The sequence below is a fragment of the Balaenoptera ricei genome, chromosome X (assembly GCF_028023285.1).
Source record: "Balaenoptera ricei isolate mBalRic1 chromosome X, mBalRic1.hap2, whole genome shotgun sequence".
Classification (NCBI taxonomy): Eukaryota; Metazoa; Chordata; class Mammalia; order Artiodactyla; family Balaenopteridae; genus Balaenoptera; species Balaenoptera ricei.
This window is the reverse complement of record NC_082660.1, coordinates 48,974,996-48,998,063: the sequence shown is the minus strand read 5'-3', so window position 1 is coordinate 48,998,063 and position 23,068 is coordinate 48,974,996. Positions and strand designations below refer to the sequence as shown.

Genomic DNA, 23,068 nt, shown 5'->3' with positions numbered 1-23,068 from the left:
AAAAAGCAAAAACAAAAATTGAGTTAAATCAGGTCTGTGGATATAAAATCAGCACTCAGAAGTCAATTGTGGCTTGGAGCCTAGGCCTGCACTTCCTGGTCAAGAGCCCTCAGAACCCTCAGAACTTGGACAGGATTGTAACTGGTCCTAGTGGCCCTGCTCCCTGGCCCACACCTTTGCCTCTGCTCCAGGGCACTGCACGGGGTGGGCAGGACAGAGCCAAGAGGGTGTGAGGGGTTCCTGCCCCTCCCTGGGGCAGTCACCTGGGGTCCAGGGCTGCTGGTGCTGGGGCAGTGACCTCATGGCACATCTGGTCAGGCCCCCAGCGCCTGGGAAGCCCAGCACCAGCCAGAGAAGCTATGTCTGGGGTGGTGTCCAGAGGTGGCTGCAGGGCCATTCCTCCACATTCAGGGGGATGCAACCAGGTGGAGCTGGCCTGCTGGGAAAAGTATAGCTAAGAGGAAATGCACTGCCTTCCTCCACACTTGTGCAAGTGACTCGGAACTTATTCACCGGGCATTGTGGTGTAGCAAAATGAAATGCAAGGAATCAAAAGTAAGATAATTGAAGGCTGTAAAGCTGAAATAAAACATAAACATCATCAGAAAGACCCACTGGAGAAAGCATAGGATGGAAAATAAAATAAAGCAGTGTTTTATCATATGTATTTCAGCAGGCCTTTTGAAATTTAAAAAACATGACTACTTTTTCTTTAGAGGACTGCTCTTTTCACTGCCACTTCAATCAAACCAACCAGACCCTAGATGTCAGCTGTTTGTTATTCTTGATTATACTTGGGAACATATTATTAAATATCTTCCAGCTAAGAATGAGAAGAAAAAAACACATAACAGAATTTTACAGGTTTTTTTGTTTGTTTGTTTTCTTTTCTTTTTTCGCATCTCACTAGCATTCGTCTTTTATTTTTGGTAAACATTTCCATGCTATCATACTTCATGGAGTCTTGTACTTTTAGACATTAGGTTTACTAAATACCACATCTGCCTATTTACTCAAATTATTTCCTTTACTTATGGCTTTTTCTATTATACAGTTTTCCTGAGAGTTTGTACAAGTTATTACCTGAATCTCTCCAAAACTGCCAAGCTTCCATTTAATCGTCAAAAATGATTTTATTTCTTCACAGTAATTTGAATTTATATTTCAGTCCTTGCTTATCTTTTGGGAGATGCAGCTATCTACCAAAGCCTGAAGGCACAGAATGTTTATTCTTTTCAATGTCCTTTCTACTTCAGTGTTCAGTTACTGTCTGTCATTTTCCATGGTGATGATTTTATCTGTGGCTTTTATAACCTCTTGGTCAGAAGTCATTACCTTGGTACAGGCTATTAGGATAACTTCCTATATGAATGAGACTATCCTATATTTTCCCTTTCATTCTGCTAGTTACACTGTGAGCTCTAAACAAGTATTCCTGACCAAGCTAGTATCTGTTTTCTTGGTACCCGGTTGCCATTTGCACTACTTCAAGTAACCATCCTTTTACTTAAAGTACACATTCCAGCCTACACTGAGATGAACATTCCCTGGCTGTATTTTCTCAATAGTTTTCTCATTGCTGCAGTTTATTGGTTTGATTGCCACAAGCTTACTTTGGGAGATACCGCATTACCTGTAGATCCACTTATCAACTGGAAATGCTGCTTCATTCCACTTACAATTCATAATCTAGAGCAAACTGAAAAGCCTACACCAAAAATAATTTATTATATGCCGTTCATATTTCAGTAAAGCTGGGAAAAATTAATTTGTTAATATGTTGTCATGTTAAAATGAATCAAAACTTACAACTACAATAAAAATCATACTTTAACAAACAGGAAAGAATGACGACTGAGACATGCGAAAAAATGGAACTGAATCTTCCTCTCCCCTAATTTTCATAACTTTTCAGAATGCACCTTTTGGGGCTATGATATTATTTATTAAATAGTGATTTTAAAAGCAAAACAAAATAATTCCAGTGTTTATACCTGCTCAGTAACACTTTATATTACAAATATTAGTTTGTTATTAACACTAAAGTGAAAAGAATTAACTTTTTGGCCATGTTGATATTTCTGTTACCCAAAACACTGCTGGTTGCAAACTGTTCTGTAAATCTGAGATTCACTGCCATCTTTAAAATATGACTTTAAATAAACATTTTTATCAAGGTTAAAAAATAATTGCATTTCTATACACTAAAAATGATTAGTGAAAACCAAAATTAAACCCACATTACCATTTAAAATCACTCCAAAAAAATGAAACACTTACCTATACACTTGATAAAACATATGCAGGATCCACATGATGACAATCATAACATATTGATGAATGACACTAAAGAAGACCTAAACAGAGAGACCTACCATGTTCATGGATTGGAAGGTTCTACTAGAAAAGAAGTCAAGGCTCTCCAAACAGACTTATAGGTTTGATGTGATTCCTATCGAAATCCCAGGAAGGATGTTTTGTAGATATAGATGAATCTATTCTAAAATTTATATGGAAATTCAGAGGCCCAAGGACAGCTAAAATAATCTTGATTAAGAGTAAAATAGGCGTTATATTAAGACTTACTATTTAACTACAGTAATCCAGACAGTGTGACACTTGCTGAGGGATAGATACATATGTGAGTGGAATAGATAGAGAGTCCAGAAATAGAACCACACAAATACACTGAATTGAATTTTGAGAAGGGTACAAAAGGAATCCAATGGAAGAAGAATAGCTTTTTCAATAAATGATTCTAGAGCAATCAGATGTCCATAGGCTCAAGAAATGAATCTGGACCTAAACTTCACACAATATATAAAAGTTAATTCAAAATAGATTATGGATATAAAAGTAAAACATAAAACAATAAAAATATTTCAAATACATAGAAAAATCTTTGAGGTCTAGGGCTAGGAAAAGAGTTCTTAGGCTTGACACCAAAAGCATGATACATAAAAGGAAAAATGATAAATTGAACCTCATCAAAATTAAAAACTTTTGCTCTGAGAAAACTCATGTGAATATGATGAAAAGACAAGCTACAGACTGGGAGAAAATATTTGCAAGCCACATATTTGAAGAAGGATTAGTATTTAGAATACATAAAGAATTCTTTAAAAAACAAAGTTAAAAAATAAACCAAATAGAAAATAGACAAAAGATATGAATGGCTATTTCACTGTAGAGGATATAAAATGGCAAAAAAAAAAACCACACACACACACATGAAAATATATTACACACTGTTAGCCACGAGAAAAGCAAATGAAAATGACAAAAAGATAGCCCTACACACTTATCGGACTGGCCAAAATAAAAACTAGTGACAATCCAAACACTGGTAAAGATGTGGATAATCTGGATCGCTCATTCTCATACATTTTCCATAGGAGTGTAAAATGATACTGCCACTCTGCAATACAGGTTGGCTGTTTCTTCAAAACTAATTATGCAATTTCCAGAGGTCCTAGCAATTTTATTCTCAGGCATTTACCCCAGAGAAATAAAAATTTATGTTTACACAAAAATCTGTTATACAAATGTTCATAGCAGTGTTATTTGTAATAGCCCCAAACTAGAAACAACCCAGATGTCCTTCAACAGGTGAATGTTTAAACAAACTGTGATACATCTATTTCACAGTGTACTACTCAAAAATAAAAAAGAACAAACTCTTGATACACTCAACAACTTGGATTAATCTTCGGGGAATTATGCTGAAGGAAAAAAAAAAAGACAACCCCAAAGGTTACACACTGTATGATTTCATTATTGCATCATTTTTGAAATGACGAAATTTTAGAAACGTAAAACATATTTGTAGCTGCCAGGTTAAGGGGTTTAAGGTTGGTAGGGTGGGGAAATATGTGTCATTATCAAAGAATCATAGGTAGAATCCTTGTGATGAAGGAACACTTCAGTATCTTTATTGTGGTGTTGGATACACAAACCTACACATGTGATAAGATTGTATAGCACTAAGTACACACACACACACACAAATGAGTACAACTGGGAAATTTGAATAAGATCAGTGGACTGCACCCATATCAATTTGTGACGTTGTACTGTAGTTTTACAAAATCTTCTCGGTATTACTTCTTCCAACTGCATGTGGATTTACAACTGTTGCAATAAAATCTCAAAATAAAAAATAGGAAGGCAAGAATCAAAGGAAAAGCAGGACCAAGTTGAAGTAGAGGTGGTGAATGTGGATTGAAAAAGAGGATAATAATCAGAGGGAAGGGAACTTCCCTGGTGGTGCAGTGGTTAAGAATCCGCCTGCCAATACAGGGGACACGGGTTTGAGCCCTGGTCCGGGAATACGCCACATGCCACAGAGCAACAAAGCCCGTGTGCCACAACGGGCCACAACTACTGAGCCTGCACTCTAGAGCCCATGAGGCACAACTACTGAGCCCGCGTGCCATGACTACTGAAGCCTGGGTGCCTAGAGCCCGTGCTCAGCAACAGGAGAAGCCACCGCAATGAGAAGCCTGCGCACCGCAATGAAGAGTGGCCCCGCTCGCTGCAACTAGAGAGGGCCCACACGCAGCAACAAAGACCCAATTCAGCCAAACATAAATAAATAAATAAATATTTTTTTTTTTAAAAGAGGGAAGGATTCTTGTAATGTATGGTGCATTTTCATAGTACTTTGCGTTTAAACAGGCTTAGGTGGATAACCGTCTCCATCACTGTCTGGGTATATAATGCTGAGTGAATGAATTAACCTCTCTGATCCTCAGTTATCTCATCTGTAAATGTGAGTAGTAATATTATATTACTCCCTCTGTGAAGCTGTTCCAGACCACCTGGATTACATGGTTCTCCTCTGTGTTCTGAGAGTCCCTAGCTCACTCCTGCCACAGCTCTCATCACATTTATTTTTCAACTATTTAATTTGTGGCTGTCTGCTTACTAGACTATGAGCTATTCAAATACTGTTTCCCTGAAAGAATCATCGCTGTGTCTCCAGGTCCTGCTTGACCCAGTGACCGGAGCCTGGTACCCAGCAGATGAGTGATGGTGACACATGTTACTCACCCAAAACACTATAGCTATTATTATAGGTTCAGTTTGTTCATAAGAAATAATATATTGAAAATGAGTGAACATAGAAAGTCTCTGCTTAAATTTATGTTCATGAGAATGCGGTTAGGGGTGGTAGTGATTGGTGATGGCTTGTATCCCCATATTTTGTCCAGAATACTCTGATACCATTGTATTCTCCACTTTTTCCCTTTCATAAACCTAAATACAAAATGACTGATGAACAGAGTTGGGCTTCAATAAATACTTGTTTGATGAATATAACACTGCCATCAGGTTACTTTAGTTCTTCAGTGAGTGGTTGTAGATGTCACTCAGGCTTACAACAGCATAATCAAGGACATGACCTCAGTGCTCAGTGACCTTGGATGAGTGCAGGTGAGCTCTTTCAAACTCAAAACGAAACTTCACTCTTTGCCTTCCTCCTGCTTCTTTGGCCACAACTTCTGTGTGTGTTTTCTTACAGGGTCCCCTTCCCCTGTGTCCTTTCTTTGCACTTCCGCTGCTTTTCTGTTTATATGTCTGTCTGCCCCAAGTGATTGTGAGATCCCAGATGCCAGGGACTAGGATCTATTCTTCTTTCATTTCCCACTTCTAGAATATCCCTGGAACATGGTGGGCATAACTATTTGCTTACATTACAAAGACAAATTTATCTTTGTGATGGCTCTGATAGAAGGAATACCCGATTTTTTCTGTAAATTCTAATGTAGATATTATCTGTGTAGGTCCTAGGTGCTAGAGAAGCTCCTGTATTGAGTTGTGAATACTTTGCATGGCTACAACTTTGACCTTTTTTGGCCATCTCACACAGAGAGAATCACAGTTTTCAGTACCCAGAATAGCTTAGGGCCGCATATACCAGGCTTTGGTAATTTAAAATCCACCTTCACTCATAAGCAACTGCAAAACCTTTCTGCTCAGAAAAACTGTGCTTTGTTTTAGCAATGTACAATGTCATTACAGATGACTTCCCAGGTCAACCGTAGGCTTATTGAAGACAGTGACCACAATGCATCACTCTTATGTACCTCTGACATCCAGTTAAGTGGATGTAGGCACATTGTAGGTACTCAAGTAGCACTGATTGACTCACTTATCTGGGCTTTCTGTTTGTCTTTAAAAATCGACCCTGTGGAGATTCTCCTTCCAGGAATGGTGGTGTGAGGAGTTTGCACAATTCATGTTCACAGAACACAAGTAAAAACCTGGGCAAAATTATTGAAAACAACTATTTCATGGCACTGACAGACAATAACCTGAGAAGTGTTTCTTTATGAAACACTGCTACTGTGTTGGGTAAGAAGGTGACTTTGTGGCCTTTTTCCTGGGGGTGGTCTCATCCTTACACTCCAGCTCAGAAGGTAAAAATCCACACCTTTACTGTATAAAGGTGGTGGACTCAATCTGGGGATGTTGGCAGGCCAGATAGAAATTTTACAGGGAGAGTTTGGAAGTGAAGAGTCATGAAAGGGCCAAGAAGTTAAATTCTCCACCCCTCTGACTGCTAAAATATGCATGCACGCGGGAGACCCCAGGGAGCCAGGCAAAAATTGAAAGTCTGGGACAGCTTGTGAGGGGTGGATGTTGCTGTGCATTTGGATGTATTCCTCAACCCACATGCCACTTGTGTGGCAGAGAGAGGCGACCTTATGGCTTGAGTAGGGTTGCAAGATTTAGCAAATAAAAATAGAGAATGCCCAGTTAAATTTGAATTTTAAAGATATTAAAATAGTTTTCATTGCTTATCTGAAATCCAAATTTAATGGGGCATCTGGTATGTTAATCTGGCAACCCTAGGATTGAGGTGTATGAACATAAACTCTACCCAGATGATTGGCTGAATACAAAACTACACAGGTGAAGGGGAGACTGCCAAAGTTCTAGGAAAAAAAAAAAGCCAAGTGGAGATATCACTACCTACACAGGATGTGGGAGACAGTTTTAGCAGTATGAGTCCAGGTGAGGTCACGATAATTATCCATTAATACAAAACAAAAAAAGCCAACAACGTTCAGAAACACAAAACAAAGTCACTAGAACATTTTATCTATAACGTTCATCTTTCAAAAAATTAGCAAGAATAGTGAAAAAAACTGGAAGGTATAACCCATTGTCAAGAAAATAAATGAGTCAATAGAATCTGACTCTATGTGAGACTAGATTTTGAATTTAGCAGATAGCGTCTTCAATGCAGTTATTATAAATATGTCAAACCAATTTAAGAAATAAATGTTTAAAAATTCAAGGAAAACAATTGTGGATCTGGGTCAAAAATCGGGAATATCAACAAAGAAATAAAAACCTATGAGAGAAAAACAATTGAAATTCTAGAGGTGTACAGTGTAATAACTGAAATGAAAAAAAAAAAAACACTAGATTTGCTCAGGAGCATAATTGAGATGGCAAAAGAAACAATCACAATCACTTTGCTGTACACCTGAAACTAACACAACATTGTAAATCAACTATACTTCAATAAAACAAACAGACAAACAAAAGAAACAATCACAAAACTTGAAGATAGATCAATAGAAATTATTCAATCTGAAGAACAGAGATTAAAGAGTGAACAAGGCCTCAGAGATCTGTTGGAAAATATCAGACATCCCAACATATGTGCAATTGTAATACAGGAAGGACAGGAGAAACAGAAGGGGCAGAAGAGATTTTTTGAAAAAAAATGGCCAAAAAATCCCCAAATTTGGTAAAATGATTAAATTACTGATCAAGGAAATAAATAACTCTAAGCAGGAGAAACAAAGAAAAGCACAAGCTGAAAGTCAAAGCCTGAAAGGAAAATTTGAAAGCATCAATAGAAAAATAACACATCAGAGAAACAGAAAATTGAAAAGCCTTATGAAGGAAACAAGTTTGGAATGATGAAGGAACAGTTAAAGACCAGTGTGGCTAGATTGTACTGAATGAGGGGAGAGGTTGGAGAGGTAGGCAGAAGCCAGAAAGTGTAGGGTTTGGCAGGCTGCGCTAAGGAGAATGGATTTCATTCAAAGGAAAATGGGAATTCCTTGTAGAATGGTGGTAGTAATAGCTGCCCTCAGGATATATTTTGAATATAGAATCAATAGGACTTGCTGATGGATATTAGTAAAAAACAAACAATATACAACAAACCCAAGAGATCTGTTTCAGACATGTTGAGTCATCCAAACAGGGAAGTCAGGTAGGTTAGACAAGTCTGGGTCATTTGGATGGATTCCATGTTTTGATTCTTTAGCACAGTTCATCTATTTTGCCTACTTTTCTGATTCCTCAGGTACATACATGCTTTGTGTATTTGTCTAGAGTCTTTAGTTGTAATCAGCAAGAGAGATAGGCAGTACTGGGCTTACTCCATGGTAGCCAGAAGCAGAATCTCCTCATGGGAGTTTATGGAGGATAAAGCTCAATTGAAAGTTGTGTCAAGCTGGTGGTCTGAATACATTTTTGGATTCTAGATTCTATTTGAAGTTATAAAATACTAAGATGGTGAGTGGATTATTTTAAATTAGTGTGTCCTAAAACTCACTAAAACCCTCCTGGGTTCCACTGAAGGTCAGAACTTAGGAGCAGTGACTCAAACATGGGAAAAAAAGATATAATCTGAGTGAATGACTAAACCAAACCCAAAACCAGGCATTGGACAGAAGAAGTGCCTTCAGAGACAGGCAGGTGGTACACTCTCCCCACAGTGGGAATCAGAGATTCCTCCCCACAGTGGTGAACCCTGGCATGTTGTGGCTCCTGCTTTTAGCTGGGAAACTTCAGACGCCAGTCCTTGTGCCTGGGTGTTCCCCTGTGGGATGAAATGAATAGAATTGTCACGCTGGCTTCATAGATACTAGAGCATGTGCATATACATTAGCTTATAGATGTGTATCTCTACTTTTCATGATGCATGACGGATTATATTGATTAACTGGTTTTCTGTAGCGTCCTCTGATAGGCACTCAGCCCAGATCACAATATTCTTCTGATGGGCAACTAGATTGGCACAGAGAACTTCTTCCTGGTGAACACCAATGATTATTACTTTAAGCCTAAAAGCAAATATAAAACATGTAAATTAACAGGGACTGGAAAGCACCCTTGTGACCTCATCAGAGAAGCTAGGAATTTAAGTGTCCAGCGATCCATCCATGCCTGCATGATATCATGACTCCATCCATCTATCCATCCAAAAACTATGTTTTGAGATCCTCCATAGGCCATGAACTGAACTACAGTCCACATGGCACTAAAAAGCTTCAGCATCATCCTATGAGGGACCCTTTGAAAGGACTTTTTCCCTAATTTTGAAATTCTGATCCTCTGTGGTCTCTTCTGGGCCCATTGCCTCCTTTGAGTTTTCTGTGACATATTTGTCTCCAGCTCATAAACAAAAGATTTCAGATGCAACCAGGCTTTTTACACATCTTTCCAGGTGGTAGATCATTGGGCTTCCTCCTACTGACCAAGAGCAAATAACTAGAAAGTCCCTAGTACCACATGACCTAAGAGCCACATATCCACGTGAATGATGCTTTTCAACTCATATGCATCCTGGAGCAGGAAGTGCAACATCTAAAGCCGTGTTCAAAAAGGTACAATTTGGGGGTCAGTTTTTTTTTTTTTTTGGAAGTGTAGGTTAAGTCTGCTGCTGTATTGAACAACCGTCTCACCATCAATTTGCTCATTCAGTTTATCACTAGGTAAATTTCCAGCCTGATTTATCTGAAGAGAGGATATGTTTGCTTTTTCTGTTCCTAAGCTGTTTGGAAGAGGGCTGCACCTTCTTTTAGATGAAGTTGGTTTAGTGTAGAGTTTTCTCTAAATAAATAGTTGTAAATAATTGTAGATAAGACTCTGAACCTAATGCAACGTCAACGTAAGCCTTGGTGGACATCACATGCCAAAAAAAAAAAAAATCTAGACACAGACTTTACAACTTTCACAATAATTAACTTTAAATGGATCACAGACCTAAATGTAAAATGCAAATCTATAAAACTCCTAGAAGACAACGTAGGAGAAAATGTAGGTGACTTTGTGTTGGCAATGAATGACCTTTTAAAAACACCACCAAAAGCACAACCCACAAAAGAAAAAAATTGATAAATTGGACTTTGTTAAAATTAAATATTTCTGTTCTGTGAAGGACACTGTTCAGAGGATGAAGTGACAAGTCACAGACTGGAGAAAATATTTGTAAAAAATATGTGATAAAGGACTGGTATCCCAAAATATACAAAGAACTCTTAAAACTCAAAAATGGGAAAACAACACGATTTTAAAATGGGCAAAAGATCTGAACAGACACCTCACCAGATAAGATGTACAGATGGCAATTAAGCCTATGAAATGATATTCAATATCATGTATCATTAGGGAAATACAAATTAAGACGACAGTGAGATACCACTACATACCTATTTGAATGGCTAAATCCAACACACTGAATATATCAAATGGTGGTTGAAGATGTGGGTTAACAGGAACTCTCATTCATTGCTTGTGGCAATGCAAAATGGTACAGCCACTTTGGAAGACAGTTTGGCAGTTTCTTACAACATTAAACATCCACTTACCATATGATCCAATAGTTGTGCTCCTCGATATTTACTCAAATGATATTTACTCACCAGCTATGATGGTGGATACACGTCATTATACATTATACATTTGTCAAAACCCAGAGAGTGCAAGTCAAAGAGTGAAACCGAATATAAAATATACACTTTAGCTAGTAATAAGGTATCAACATTGGCTCATCCCTTGTAACAGGTGTACCACACTAATGCAAGATGTTCCTAATAGAGGAAACTGGATATGGAGGTGAGGGTGGGAGGATTTGGGAATCATCTGTACTTCTTGCTCATTTTTCTGTAACTCTAAAACCACTAAAAGAAATAGTCTATTATTTTTTAAAAAACGTTGAGATAAATGATAGGCAATAATATCAAAGGATAGGTAGTGCCTCCTCCTCCTCTCTCAAGATCTGGCTTTTGCCTCCATTCCTGCCTCATTGCCTCCCCCTTGTGAACCTTATGCCACAGTCACTGTGCTGCTCTGGGCTGGAAGGGGTGCTCGTGAGTACACATGTTTGTGCATGCACAGGACACTTGGGAGAAGCGCATCTATTGAGAATCACAATTCCATGTCTGTGCGTGGCCTCCCACAATACATCCTGTGTCTTAGTTTCCACTCTTTTGTTGGTTTCTTTTTCTCTTGAGTCAGATGGATTAAGCTTCAGTTTCCCTGGTAACCAACACCGGTATTTTATCTCAGCCTCTGGTCACAGAAAGACAGCAAGATGGAGAGAAGAATCTCCCATCGGTCCTGGCCCTTCCAGCTGGGCTGTCGCCTGAGATGAGTGATCCAGTGAGGATGAGCAGAAGAATGTTGCCAAGACAACAGAATCCCACACTCCTGTCCAGCACTGAGGCACTTCTCCCTCCCCCTCCCTGCACGCTTGGATCTCACCTGAGAATGGGAATGTGCTTTGGCTAAGAGTGAAGAGACAGATGCATGGTAGAGAATTTAAGGAGGGAGGTGAAATCGTGGGAGCCTTCAGAAGGGACTGGGGGAGGTGCGGGAGTCACAAAGAAAGCATTGTGTACAGCACTGCGATCTCGGGAGACAATGAAGACTATGAAAGCACAGTGGCTCTAACGTGTGGTTCCGTGATTTTCTCCAGCAGTACACAGTACTACAACCATTTTCTGAAGCCAAGCTCCATGCCTCAGGCCTCGGAAAATGGGGCCTGTGTTGTTTGTTAAAGGAGAATGGAGCCTGACATCGCTTATGGAGGGCAAGGATGGCCTTGAGGAGGCCCTGCTCACCTCAGTGACAACTCTCATCTGTTACTCCACTCTGTGTGTCTGTCTGGTCCGTTCTTCCTTCTGTGCTCCCTTTTTTTGTGGGGGGGCTCTCTTTATGGGATGTGAAACGTTGTCCTCAGTTAAAGGGGAGGATGAGGTGAGGATGCCCCAATCTCCTCAAACATGGACCGATGAGATGGTGGGCAGAGGAGGAGCTGGTGGGGATGGTGTGCTGAAATCACAGACTCACTCGCACTCCTCAGACGGCATGGGCACTTTGGTTAACTTATTCTCTCTGGCCGATCTGATCTGATCTTTATCACGAGTGCCCGCTCTCTGGAGTGGATAGTAAGTGGCAAAAAAAAAAAAAAACCCCACTGAATTTATATCTAATCTGGTAAGTGCAATCTGATGCTATCATGTGAATGGTTCATTTAAAACAATGCTGTCTGTTTTGGTGAAATGCTCAGTCTCTCAGATTTCCACCCCACTTCCCTGCTCCTTTCCAAGGTGCGGAAGGCGTATGTATGGTTTACAAATCTCCTGGGTGATGTGGGAAGGGGTGGGGGTCTATGAAATTCTTAACGCTGCTCACAGTATCCTTGGTGGTCCCTGAGGGAAGGACGGCTCTCCTCTCCCGGGTCCAGCTGGCAATGCTGACCTGCACCGCCCATGGGTGGGGCTGGTGAAACTTGCATTTTTGTCTCTCTCCTCTTGGTCGGGTCCTGGTGCTCCCTGGCCAACTCAGCCTCAGCTCACTCTGCTGGCATCTGCAGACCCCTCTGAATCTGGGTCGCATCCTCCATCCCACCCCTGCGCAGGGTGTTGACTCCACAGCCTCAGCTGCAGGGTCATCTAAGCCCCTTAGACAGGTTAGGTTTCCTTCATGGTAGAACCCCTGGCTCTGGACTCAACCAATTTCCACATTCCCGCTACAGGGAATGAAGGCCCTAGGGGTCTCACCACCACAGCAGGAACCAGGATCAGTTCCAGAAGGCTAAATTCCTAAACTCCAGCCATCCTTCTGCCCACTTTGTAGATGATGGAATGATCCAGAAGAAATGGGGAACGTGACGATTCAAGAAAAAGGGATGATCATTGCAAAGGCCCACTCCTCGAGAAGGAGAAAGGATATGGGATCCAGGTGAAGGGCTTGGCCTCACATGGGATCTGGTCACTTCCTTCAGAGGGGCAGCAGAGTGCCAGGGTAGAAACAGGCAGAATGGGAATGGGAAGCTTGAAAAATCCACGGGACTGCTTCTGTCTTCTCCACGAATTATTGGGGGGTGGGGGGAGACTGTTGGTCATTAGAATGGAGGAGGGTTGCTAGTGTGTAATGTAGTATTGTAGGTGAGAGTGAAAATGAAAAGCAATTCTCCCCTGGTCATGGATTTAAGATAAAACAATTCCGTAAAGTTTCAAAGTTTCGTCCTCAGTGCTGAGGTGCTCAGATACAGGCAGGGGGTGAGTAGGGAGGAGGGTGCAAGGAGCACAGGAGGTGTGTTTGTGGGGGACAGTTCCAGCCCTGGGTCAGCGGAGTAAGGAGGGGCCTGGCGGATGGTGTGGAAGGATGTGTGGTCGGTGAGCTGGCGGTTTCCAGGAGGTTGGGGCTATCAATGCAGGAGCACTAGAGCGAGGGAGCTGGAGGACAGGACGTCGTGTTGGGGGTGATGAGAGGGAGGAATGCTATACACCATGAGGGCCGCGGTCTTCCTGATACCCAGGGCGTGACCGTGGGCAGGGGGATGCTCGGGTGGGGAGGAGAAGAACATCGCTGAGGTCGGAGAGGCTCCGGGGTGACCGGCTGAGCCTCACGGGCACTGAGGTCGCCGGGACGGATCAGAAGAGTGAGGGCTGACAGGAGCACAGTTCAGTGTGCCACGGGACGAGGGCGTTCACAGGCCGGGGGTGGGCGGGAGGAGAATGACCAGGGGATTGGTACCGGTCCCGCACGTGGGGGGCTGGGGCAATGGGCGACGGGACCCGGACACCACCGGTCAGGTCCCTTAGCCGAGAGTTCGAAACAGGGCCCGGGAGCAAACTTCTAGCGGACCCGGGCGGGGAGACTAGCACTGACGTTACTGGGCACAGGCGCGCAGGCCCAGAACCCGCCCCCCGGCGCGCAGCCCCGCCCCCCGGGCTGGCGACTTTCCGGGGCACCAGGACTTCCTGCCCCTGTTGCTATGGTTCCGGGGGCTGGACTAAGGAAGGCTGCAGTGCCGGGAAGGTTTGTCAGGGCAACTGTGGCCTGTACCGGTCCATCTCTGGTCCTCACCATCATCCCGCTTTGCTTCTTCGGCCAATATCGCCACGCTTCGGCTGGTACTAGTGTGTTCTCTGGTCCTAAATATGAACGTAGGGGCCCAATTACGGACATGCTTTTGGAATTAGGAACACAGTCACTGGACAATAAGCAGTATGTACGAATGAAGTCTGAACTGACTGCAATGGTCTTTCTCTTACCAAGTCCAGCTAACATTTCTGAAGGTTCCTTGGCATGCTCATACATCTGAAAAAATAGCACATATTTTCTACCAAAAAAAAAGTTTTCTTAACAGCACTGCACACAAATTATCTGAATTAATTTATCCTGACAAATTCTTTATCATAAAGACATCGTTTGATTGGACGTGCAGTTCTCTACTAAAGTTTTCCTCCTGTAGGGCTTTGTGGAGGCCCTTGGGCCAGGGCTCAAGAGAACTTCCCTTGCAGTTCCAGCTCTACCAGCCTTTTATTTTACTCTGAGTCACTTTGCTTCTTTGGGCCTGCTGTTTCCTCAGTTTTAAGAAATCAGGCTAAGCTAATGGGTAGCGCAGGGAGGGGGATCCAGGGGAGGGTGTGGTTAAAGAGCCTGTGTTCTCGATGCAGTGACTCCTCTTTTTTCTCTTATTTATTGCTGCTTTTTTTTTTGTTTGTATGTTTGTATGTTTGTTTTGTTAAGAAAGGAATTTCTTTTACTTTAACAAAGAGTTTGAAATCACTGGTTTATGGTATCAGTACTCAGTCTCCCAGAGATGGGAGAAAGATTGAAGAGAAATGAAATTATAAAAATGGGTAGACTCAGCCATCCTTAGGGGTACCATAAACTTAAAAGTACTCTCTAAGTAGATGGCTTGGAAGAATGTCTGTTCAATTATAAGGTGTCTGCAAGAACTGTACTGTCAAATGCTGCAATCTGATTACTTTCTGAGAGGGGAATTGGGGCTGAAGATGTAATCTTACCAACCATTAAAAACATTTTTGAGAGGCCGTATTTCAAGTTAGTAATCAGTCACAATCTCATGATGACAATCTAGTGAAGTAACCATTATGTCATAATAGTAGTTGGTATGGCAACAATAATTGGCTAACAGCACACTTGGAGCGTCTCTCCATTGTCTGTCCCTATACCACTTTCACAGGAGCATTAACAGTAAATAGACACAGGCAGCCACACCTGTCTTAAGTGTTATGTAGAAGGGGTTAAAAATCACTTAACCTGGGGGCTTCCCTGGTGGCGCAGTGGTTGGGAATCTGCCTGCCAGTGCAGGGGACACGGGTTCGAGCCCTGGTCTGGGAAGATACCACATGCTGCGGAGCAAATGGGCCCATGAGCCACAATTACTGAGCCTGCCCATCTGGAGCCTGTGCTCCGCAACAGGAGAGGCTGCAATAGTGAGAGGCCCGCGTACCGCGATGAAGAGTGGCCCCCGCTTGCCACAACTGGAGAAAGCCCTTGCACAGAAACGAAGATCCAACACAGCCATAAATAAATAAATAAAATTTTTAAAAAATCACTTAACCTGGAATTGTAACTTCAGGAAATGAGTCATTTAAAATTATGAAGCTAATGTTTAGAAATGAAATTTACAGCTTGACTTTTCAACTTAGAGTTCCTGTTTCATATTTTCCTTCTTCATGCCGGGTGAAGTGTGCTTCCGACTTTAAATTATTGGAGTAGCAGATGATGACTTGTATTTTCTCTGACAAGATTTCACATATATATATGCCACTGGCTCGCAAATTAAGTGTCCAAAAGATCAATTGTTGGGTGATATTTTCTCCTCTCTCTTGTGGTTTATTTTCAGGAAAAGAAGAAGGAATCATAATAAAGAGGACAATCACCATTCTCCCCAGTCCAAAAGGAGTAAGAGAAACCCTGTCTTTCAGGAGTCTCAGGATGCAGAGGTAGGAATATGGTCAGATAGCCTCTCTCTAGTTCATCCACTGCCTAAGTTACATTATCCAATTGGTGCCCTGCAATTAAAAGAAATGTATCATTCCAGGAAACCTTCAAAAAAGTATTCTTACTTGATTGCAGTGGCTTTTGAGCTGGAGCCCTTAGCCATGGTATGCAGTATCTCACAAAAGGTGGTAAGGAAGCACAGAAAAAGACTTAGTGAAAATGTAATCAGGAAAAGCTAGGTCTTAGACTTTTCTCTAGTCATAGGAGCAGGGAATAATCATCTTAACCCCCTCCCTTATTTTTAGATGGAGAATAAATTTTCAGGAGTATAATGATGTGTTATTGGCTAGAAGGAGATTCTTGATTTCTGGCTAGGAAAAGTGAAAATGAAATTGAGGATGGGGGAGTCTGGTGATTTTGCAAAGCTTTAATGGTGCTTGAATGGAAGAGCTTGAATTTTAATGACTTGTGGCATTAGCATAATATTGTTTTAATTGAGGTATAGTTTACTAGGAGAGGATTAAAGGAACCTTGTTAAGTCTTTATGTATGAATCCTATTAGTTAATGACTAAGTAGTGCTCACTTGTCCCTTTTGTGAGCAAAAAGTGAAATGATTATCGATCCCTGTCCTCCTCCTGGAACCTGTACGCAGGTGGTGATAGTCCCAGATCCTGGGCAGCTACTTGGATGGGTAAATTGTAACTAGGTATAACTCATGTAACTTGCTCTCTTAGATGCTGGCCTTTTTCGTTGAATATCTTTGCATGTTCAGGAGTACTGCTCTTTTTTGCTCAACCTTACATCTTTACAAATTACATCACCACTTTTCCTGTAAATCTGTGCCCTTGTACATAAGTATAAGCCTTCTAGAAAGTGCAAACACAAAGACACTAATGTTTTTTGTATTAGTCTCTCTTACTTGCCAAGACCATTCATTTTATATTTCAGATTGCCAAGTAGTAGCAAGAAATTGAGAGTGAAAAAATGTGTAGATATGAACAGAATTGGCTTATCGGGAACATATCTCTGCCTTTTTCTCTTCTGTACCTGAATTGGAAAAGATTTGATATCCTAATGCTAGAATTCCAAGGGAGCATCAGAAACGAGACTAATGAGAGAGAAACAGAACCAGGAGCCCCACCTATGTTTAAAAATTAGAATTCTATAAAATCTACTCCACCCCCTTTTTTAAGCTGGTAGGAGCTGTCTCTTTGTCAGGTCATTGTTTAAAGTAGTGTCAATTCATAAGACAACTAGAACATTTGGCATAATTTTTGAAAAATGTTTTCTCTTAGGTTGACTGTAGATTTAGGTCATTCACATCACCTTTAATTATATACATTCTAAGACACAGAACTGCTTTGGGAGACCTTATTTCGGATGAAACTGTCATTGAACAAAATAATGGTTGTTAGTCCTGTTTTTATAACCCATGGCAAAATGTTAACTTCTGAAATTATCCTCCATTTAAAAGATACATTCAAAAATGCAGGGACAACCCTTTCCAAAAATGGCCTAATCTGTTGCATGCATTTTACGAAACTTTGCTCGTGTTGTATACCAAGCAATCCCGAGCAGTTTTATATTCCAACTGGATGTTAAAATCTAAGCTGTTTTAAAGAATTGAAGATACACATGCACTCATGTTTTTCTACAGATGATGGTTACCTATCAATCTTTTGTCTGTTCAAATCCCATTAACTGAGTTGAAACAAAGTGAAGTTGTTTAAATTGTTTTATACTTATATAGATTCTATTATAAATATAAATTTTGACCTGGAAAACAACTTAGAGCTCAATGTCTAGTTCAACTTCATTTTATGAGGGAAACTGAGCTACAGAAAAGTGTAGATTATTTATCCCATTGACACAGAGAAGTTAACACATGAGTACCTTTGCCTTGCTAATTTGGAAAGTAATTGTAATTCAGCAGCCAAATTGATTTGGTATCCTATGGCTCATAAGATTCTACAGTGTTTCATTTGTTTTAGCGAACATGAACGAGCCTTTCATTTCAAATGTGTTGGAACTTTGGGAGCACATACTTTAAGTGCTTGGGTGGACTTGCTTAATTTAGTTTCTGCAGCTGCCTTAGAATAAACATCATATTACAATTCTAGGTATGGGATATGTACTAGGGGTGAAAACTTTTGTTGTTGTTGAGGTTCACATAAATGAAAAGCTCTAAGGCATGGAGGGATGGAGTTGAGAGGGAAGCTAGGGCTTAAGAGAATATAAAATACCAGCTTAATCTGCTTTTACAATTAAGGAGAATTACATAATTCTCTGTTGTAAATATACACGTGCATTCCCATTCTGTTTTGTTGAAGATGCTCTGTAATTAATATTCCTCCTCATCTCTTCAGATTCTATTTATTCACTTGTTCTTTCATTAGCCTGATAAGGTGCTCTTTCTCTCTCCTAACTTTCTGTCTACCTTATTCTTCTCTCAAGTTAATGGATCGTTTCTCCCCCTTTACCTCCCAGCTGTAATCTGCTTTCACTGCCTGTTATTTCTCATCCCCTTCATGCAACTATTCACTAAAACTTGGCTCCTCAGACCCCACCTGTCCTGGGTGCTTGGGGTAAACTTAAATGTCTCTGTCATTTCCTCCATGACTCCTCCTATCCTAATTCTGATGTGTATCGCATATATGCCTTCCTTTACATTTCCACCATCCTAATTCAGGCCTGCATTACCTCTTGCTAAATGTATTGCAGAAATTCCCTCCATGGTCTCTGTGCTCTCATTCTCCTCCTACTCCATTCATCCATTAGAATCCTTTTCCTAAATGTAGATCCGAGCATGAGCATGTCTCTTAGGCTCAAGTACCTATTCCGACAGACTTCTTAGCATGACATTCAAGGCCCTTGATAACCTAGCTCTACCTTCTCATGCATATTTTGTCTCCCACAAACTCCTCTCCGGGAGGCCCCAGCCACATTGTATTACTAGCTTTGTCTCCTTGAAGACTCCTCTTCACCCTGCTTGTGCTCCTGTTGTTCTCTCCCTTTGTCACACCCATCCTATTAATATTCTTCCCATCCTCCAAGGCCCAGTTCAGATGCCATTCATTTTAAGGAGCCTCTTCTATTTTCCTGGTCCGCATTCATTGCTACATTCCTGTCACTGCAATAGCTTAACACTGTCATCCTCAAAGAGGATGGGTTCTTGATTGGGCTCGGGAATTACCTGTTGGTTGAGTCCCTAAGTATCCTTGGCAAAGTACCTGCTTGTACGTAGAAGGCACACAAGTAATTGTTTGGATAGTGGTTGGGTATTAGAACAACCTGTGCCTACCTGAGATAACCTCTCAGGATGGGGACCTGGCATGTGCATGTGAATCAAACTAACAAAAACCCCACAGGTGGTCCTGATGCCTATCTCCAAATAGAATGTGCTATGGAAAATCTCTGCTGGACTCAACTGAAACTTCTTTGGTTACAGTGTAAGCAGGCAGATTTCATTATGGCCCGAACTAATCTAAAATCCTGCCTTTTCACACAGACCTAGACCCTAGGACTTTTGTGTGGTGCTTTTGTGAATGTCATTTAGTGAGAGACCCTTGGTCAGAGTCTTTTATAAATGTAATTTTATTTTGCCATGTACTTGAACGTGCAAGGTTTCAGTTTTGCAGAGCATGGGCCTGTTCTCATTTGTCTTCCACAGGTATCAGCACTAAGCTTATATCGAATGGTCAGAGGAAAAAGAATGAGCTTTGTAACTGGTAAGTAGGATAAGCATTCTGATGAGAAGTTTCTTTCAGGTATCAGGAGGATGGTGAAAATGATTTATATTTTATGGGTCTTTCTCAATCCTGAAGCGTTTAAAATCTCATTTCTCTTCTGATGAAAGAATTTGCTCTCTTTCTAAAATCAAGTGCAGTAAGGAAAAAGCTTCTGTAGTAAGATAGCAGTTTCAAGTGTCAAAACCATACACTATCAAGGAGAGACCTTTTCATCCCAAGCACTCTGACAATAATAGAACTCATTAAGTGGGATATCTTATATGAAGTACATTCAAAAGGGTGAGATGAGACAGGCCCAGGGTTGTATAACGTAGGCTATGTTTATTAGCTAATCAGCTCTATTGGCCTAGAAAATGCTAGTGGATACGACGTTTTAGATGTTCTTTAGTAGTTTAAAGGCAATCTCATTTACAGCATCACAGTCCATTTCAAGTCTTTGTTTTGAAGTCAGAAGTAACTGAATGCAAAAGCAGGAGATGTGCCTTGGTCTCGTAGTAGCATTCTCTAGGTTACTTACTTGCAAATAAAATAGTTGTTTTCCACAAAATAAATACATTTCTTGTGAATGCTTTAGAAAGTGAAAATATAAAAAATAAATAAAAATTAAAAAATAAAAAAGGATCCAAAATCTCAAATTTTAAATAAATAAATAAATAAACAAACAAACATGATGTCAGGGACATCCTTCTATATCAGTATAAATACAACTATATCATCATTGTTAATGGCTGACAAAATCGCATTGTATGAATGGATGCACTATAACTTAACCACTTTCCTGCTTTTGGACATTTAATTGTTTCTGATTTTCAGCTATTAACAACAATGCTGATATTATAAGCAGTGTCACAATGAACATTTGCACTTATGTCTCTACACGACTGGGTTTGAAAACACTTTAAATGAACTAGAAATTGGAAGGAGATCTATTTTTTCTTAACAATTATTCTACAGAAATCTCTTCTAGCTTGTTAATTTTAATGTACCATTTCATAGTCTAGCATCACCTAGTGTTACACTATAGTATAAAATGGATATGTTGTCATATGAGATGAAATTTGATTCACCAGAAACTGATTATAGTTCTTACCTTGTTTTTCAGACAGTACCTGTGACGAAAAACGATTAGGAAAGACAACTAAGAGAAACCAAAGTGTGTGCGGTGGGTTTCTTATCCAACGTAATACCTACTTATTTTTAAATATTCATAACTTCACTATTTTATGCCACTGGAGGTTTCAGATTTTTACCCTTGAGCTAGGAAAATCATCTTTTTGGATATTTTTTTATTATTTTTTTATTTTTAACATCTTTATTGGAGTATACTTGCTTTACAATGGTGTGTTAGTTTCTGCTTTATAACAAAGTGAATCAGTTATACATATACATATGTTCCCATATCTCTTCCCTCTTGCATCTCCCTCCCTCCCACCCTCCCTATCCCACCACTCTAGGTGGTCACAAAGCCCAGAGCTGATCTCCCTGTGCTATGCGGTTGCTTCCCACTAGCTATCTATTTTACATTTGGTAGTGTATATATGTCCATGACACTCTCTCACCCTGTCACATCTCACCCCACCCCCTCCCCATATCCTCCAGGCCATTCTCTACTAGGTCTGTGTCTTTATTCCCGCCTTGCCACTAGGTTCTTCATGACCTTTTATTTTTCCCTTACATTCCATATATATGTGTTAGCATACTGTATTTGATTTTCTCTTTCTGACGTACTTCACTCTGTATGACAGACTCTAACTCCATCCACCTCACTACAAATAACTCCATTTCGTTTCGTTTTATGGCTGAGTAATATTCCATTGTGTATATGTGCCACATCTTCTTTATCCATTCATCCAATGATGGACACTTAGGTTGCTTCCATGTCCTGGCTATTGTAAATAGAGCTGCAATGAACATTTTGGTACATGACTCTTTTTGAATTATGGTTTTCTCATGGTATATGCCCAGTAGTGGGATTGCTGGGTCACATGGTTGTTCTATTTTTAGTTTTTTAAGGAACCTCCATACTGTTCTCCATAGTGGCTGTATCAATTTACATTCCCACCAACAGTGCAAGAGTGTTCCCTTTTCTCCACACCCTCTCCAGCATTTGTTGTTTCTAGATTTTTTGATGATGGCCATTCTGACTGGTGTGAGATGATATCTCATTGTAGTTTTGATTTGCATTTCTCTAATGATTAATGATGTTGAGCATTCTTTCATGTGTTTGTTGGCAATCTGTATATCTTCCTTGGAGAAATGTCTATTTAGGTCTTCTGCCCATTTTTTGGATTGGGTTGTTTGGTTTTTTGTTATTGAACTGCTTGTAAATCTTGGAGATTAATCTTTTGTCAGTGTGTCATTTGCAAATATTTTCTCCCATTCTGAGGGTTGTCTTTTGGTCCTCTTTATGGTTTCCTTTGCTGTGCAAAAGCTTTTAAGTTTCATTAGGTCCCATTTGTTTATTTGTGTTTTTATTTCCATTTCTCTAGGAGCTGGGTCAAAAAGGATCTTGCTGTGATTTATGTCATAGAGTGTTCTGCCTATGTTTTCCTCTAAAAGTTTGATAGTGTCTGGCCTTATATTTTGGTCTTTAATCAATTTTGAGTTTATTTTTGTGTATGGTGTTAGGGGGTGTTCCAATTTCATACATTTACATGTACCTGTCCAGTTTTCCCCGCAGCACTTATTGAAGAGGCTGTCTTTTCTCCACTGTATATGCTTGCCTCCTTTATCAAAGATAAGGTGACCATATGTGCGTGGGTTTATCTCTGGGCTTTCTATCCTGTTCCATTGATCTATATTTCTGTTTTTGTGCCAGTACCAAACTGTCTTGATTACTGTAGCTTTGTAATACAGTCTGAAGTCAGGGAGCCTGATTCCTCCAGCTCCATTTTTCATTCTCAAGATTGCTTTGGCTATTCGGGGTCTTTTGTGTTTCCATACAAATTGTGAAATTTTTTGTTCTAGTTCTGTGAAAAATGCCAGTGGTAGTTTGATAGGGATTGTATTGAATCTGTAGATTGCTTTGGGTAGTAGAGTCATTTTCACAATGTTGATTCTTCCAATCCAAGAACATGGTATATCTCTCCATCTATTTCTATCATCTTTAATTTCTTTCATCAGTGTCTTATAATTTTCTGCATACAGGTCTTTTGTCTCCTTAGGTAGGTTTATTCCTAGATATTTTATTCTTTTTGTTGCAGTGGTAAATGGGAGAGTTTTCTTAATTTCACTTTCAGATTTTTCATCATTGGTGTATAGGAATGCAAGAGATTTCTGTGCATTAATTTTGTATCCT

General features: G+C 40.3%; 1 pseudogene; it reads left to right on the top strand.

Annotated features, from left to right (window-relative positions):
- Positions 1-697: 697 nt before the first annotated feature.
- LOC132357071 (probable G-protein coupled receptor 160) lies at positions 698-1,752 on the top strand (annotated as a pseudogene).
- The last annotated feature ends 21,316 nt before the right edge of the window (positions 1,753-23,068 follow it).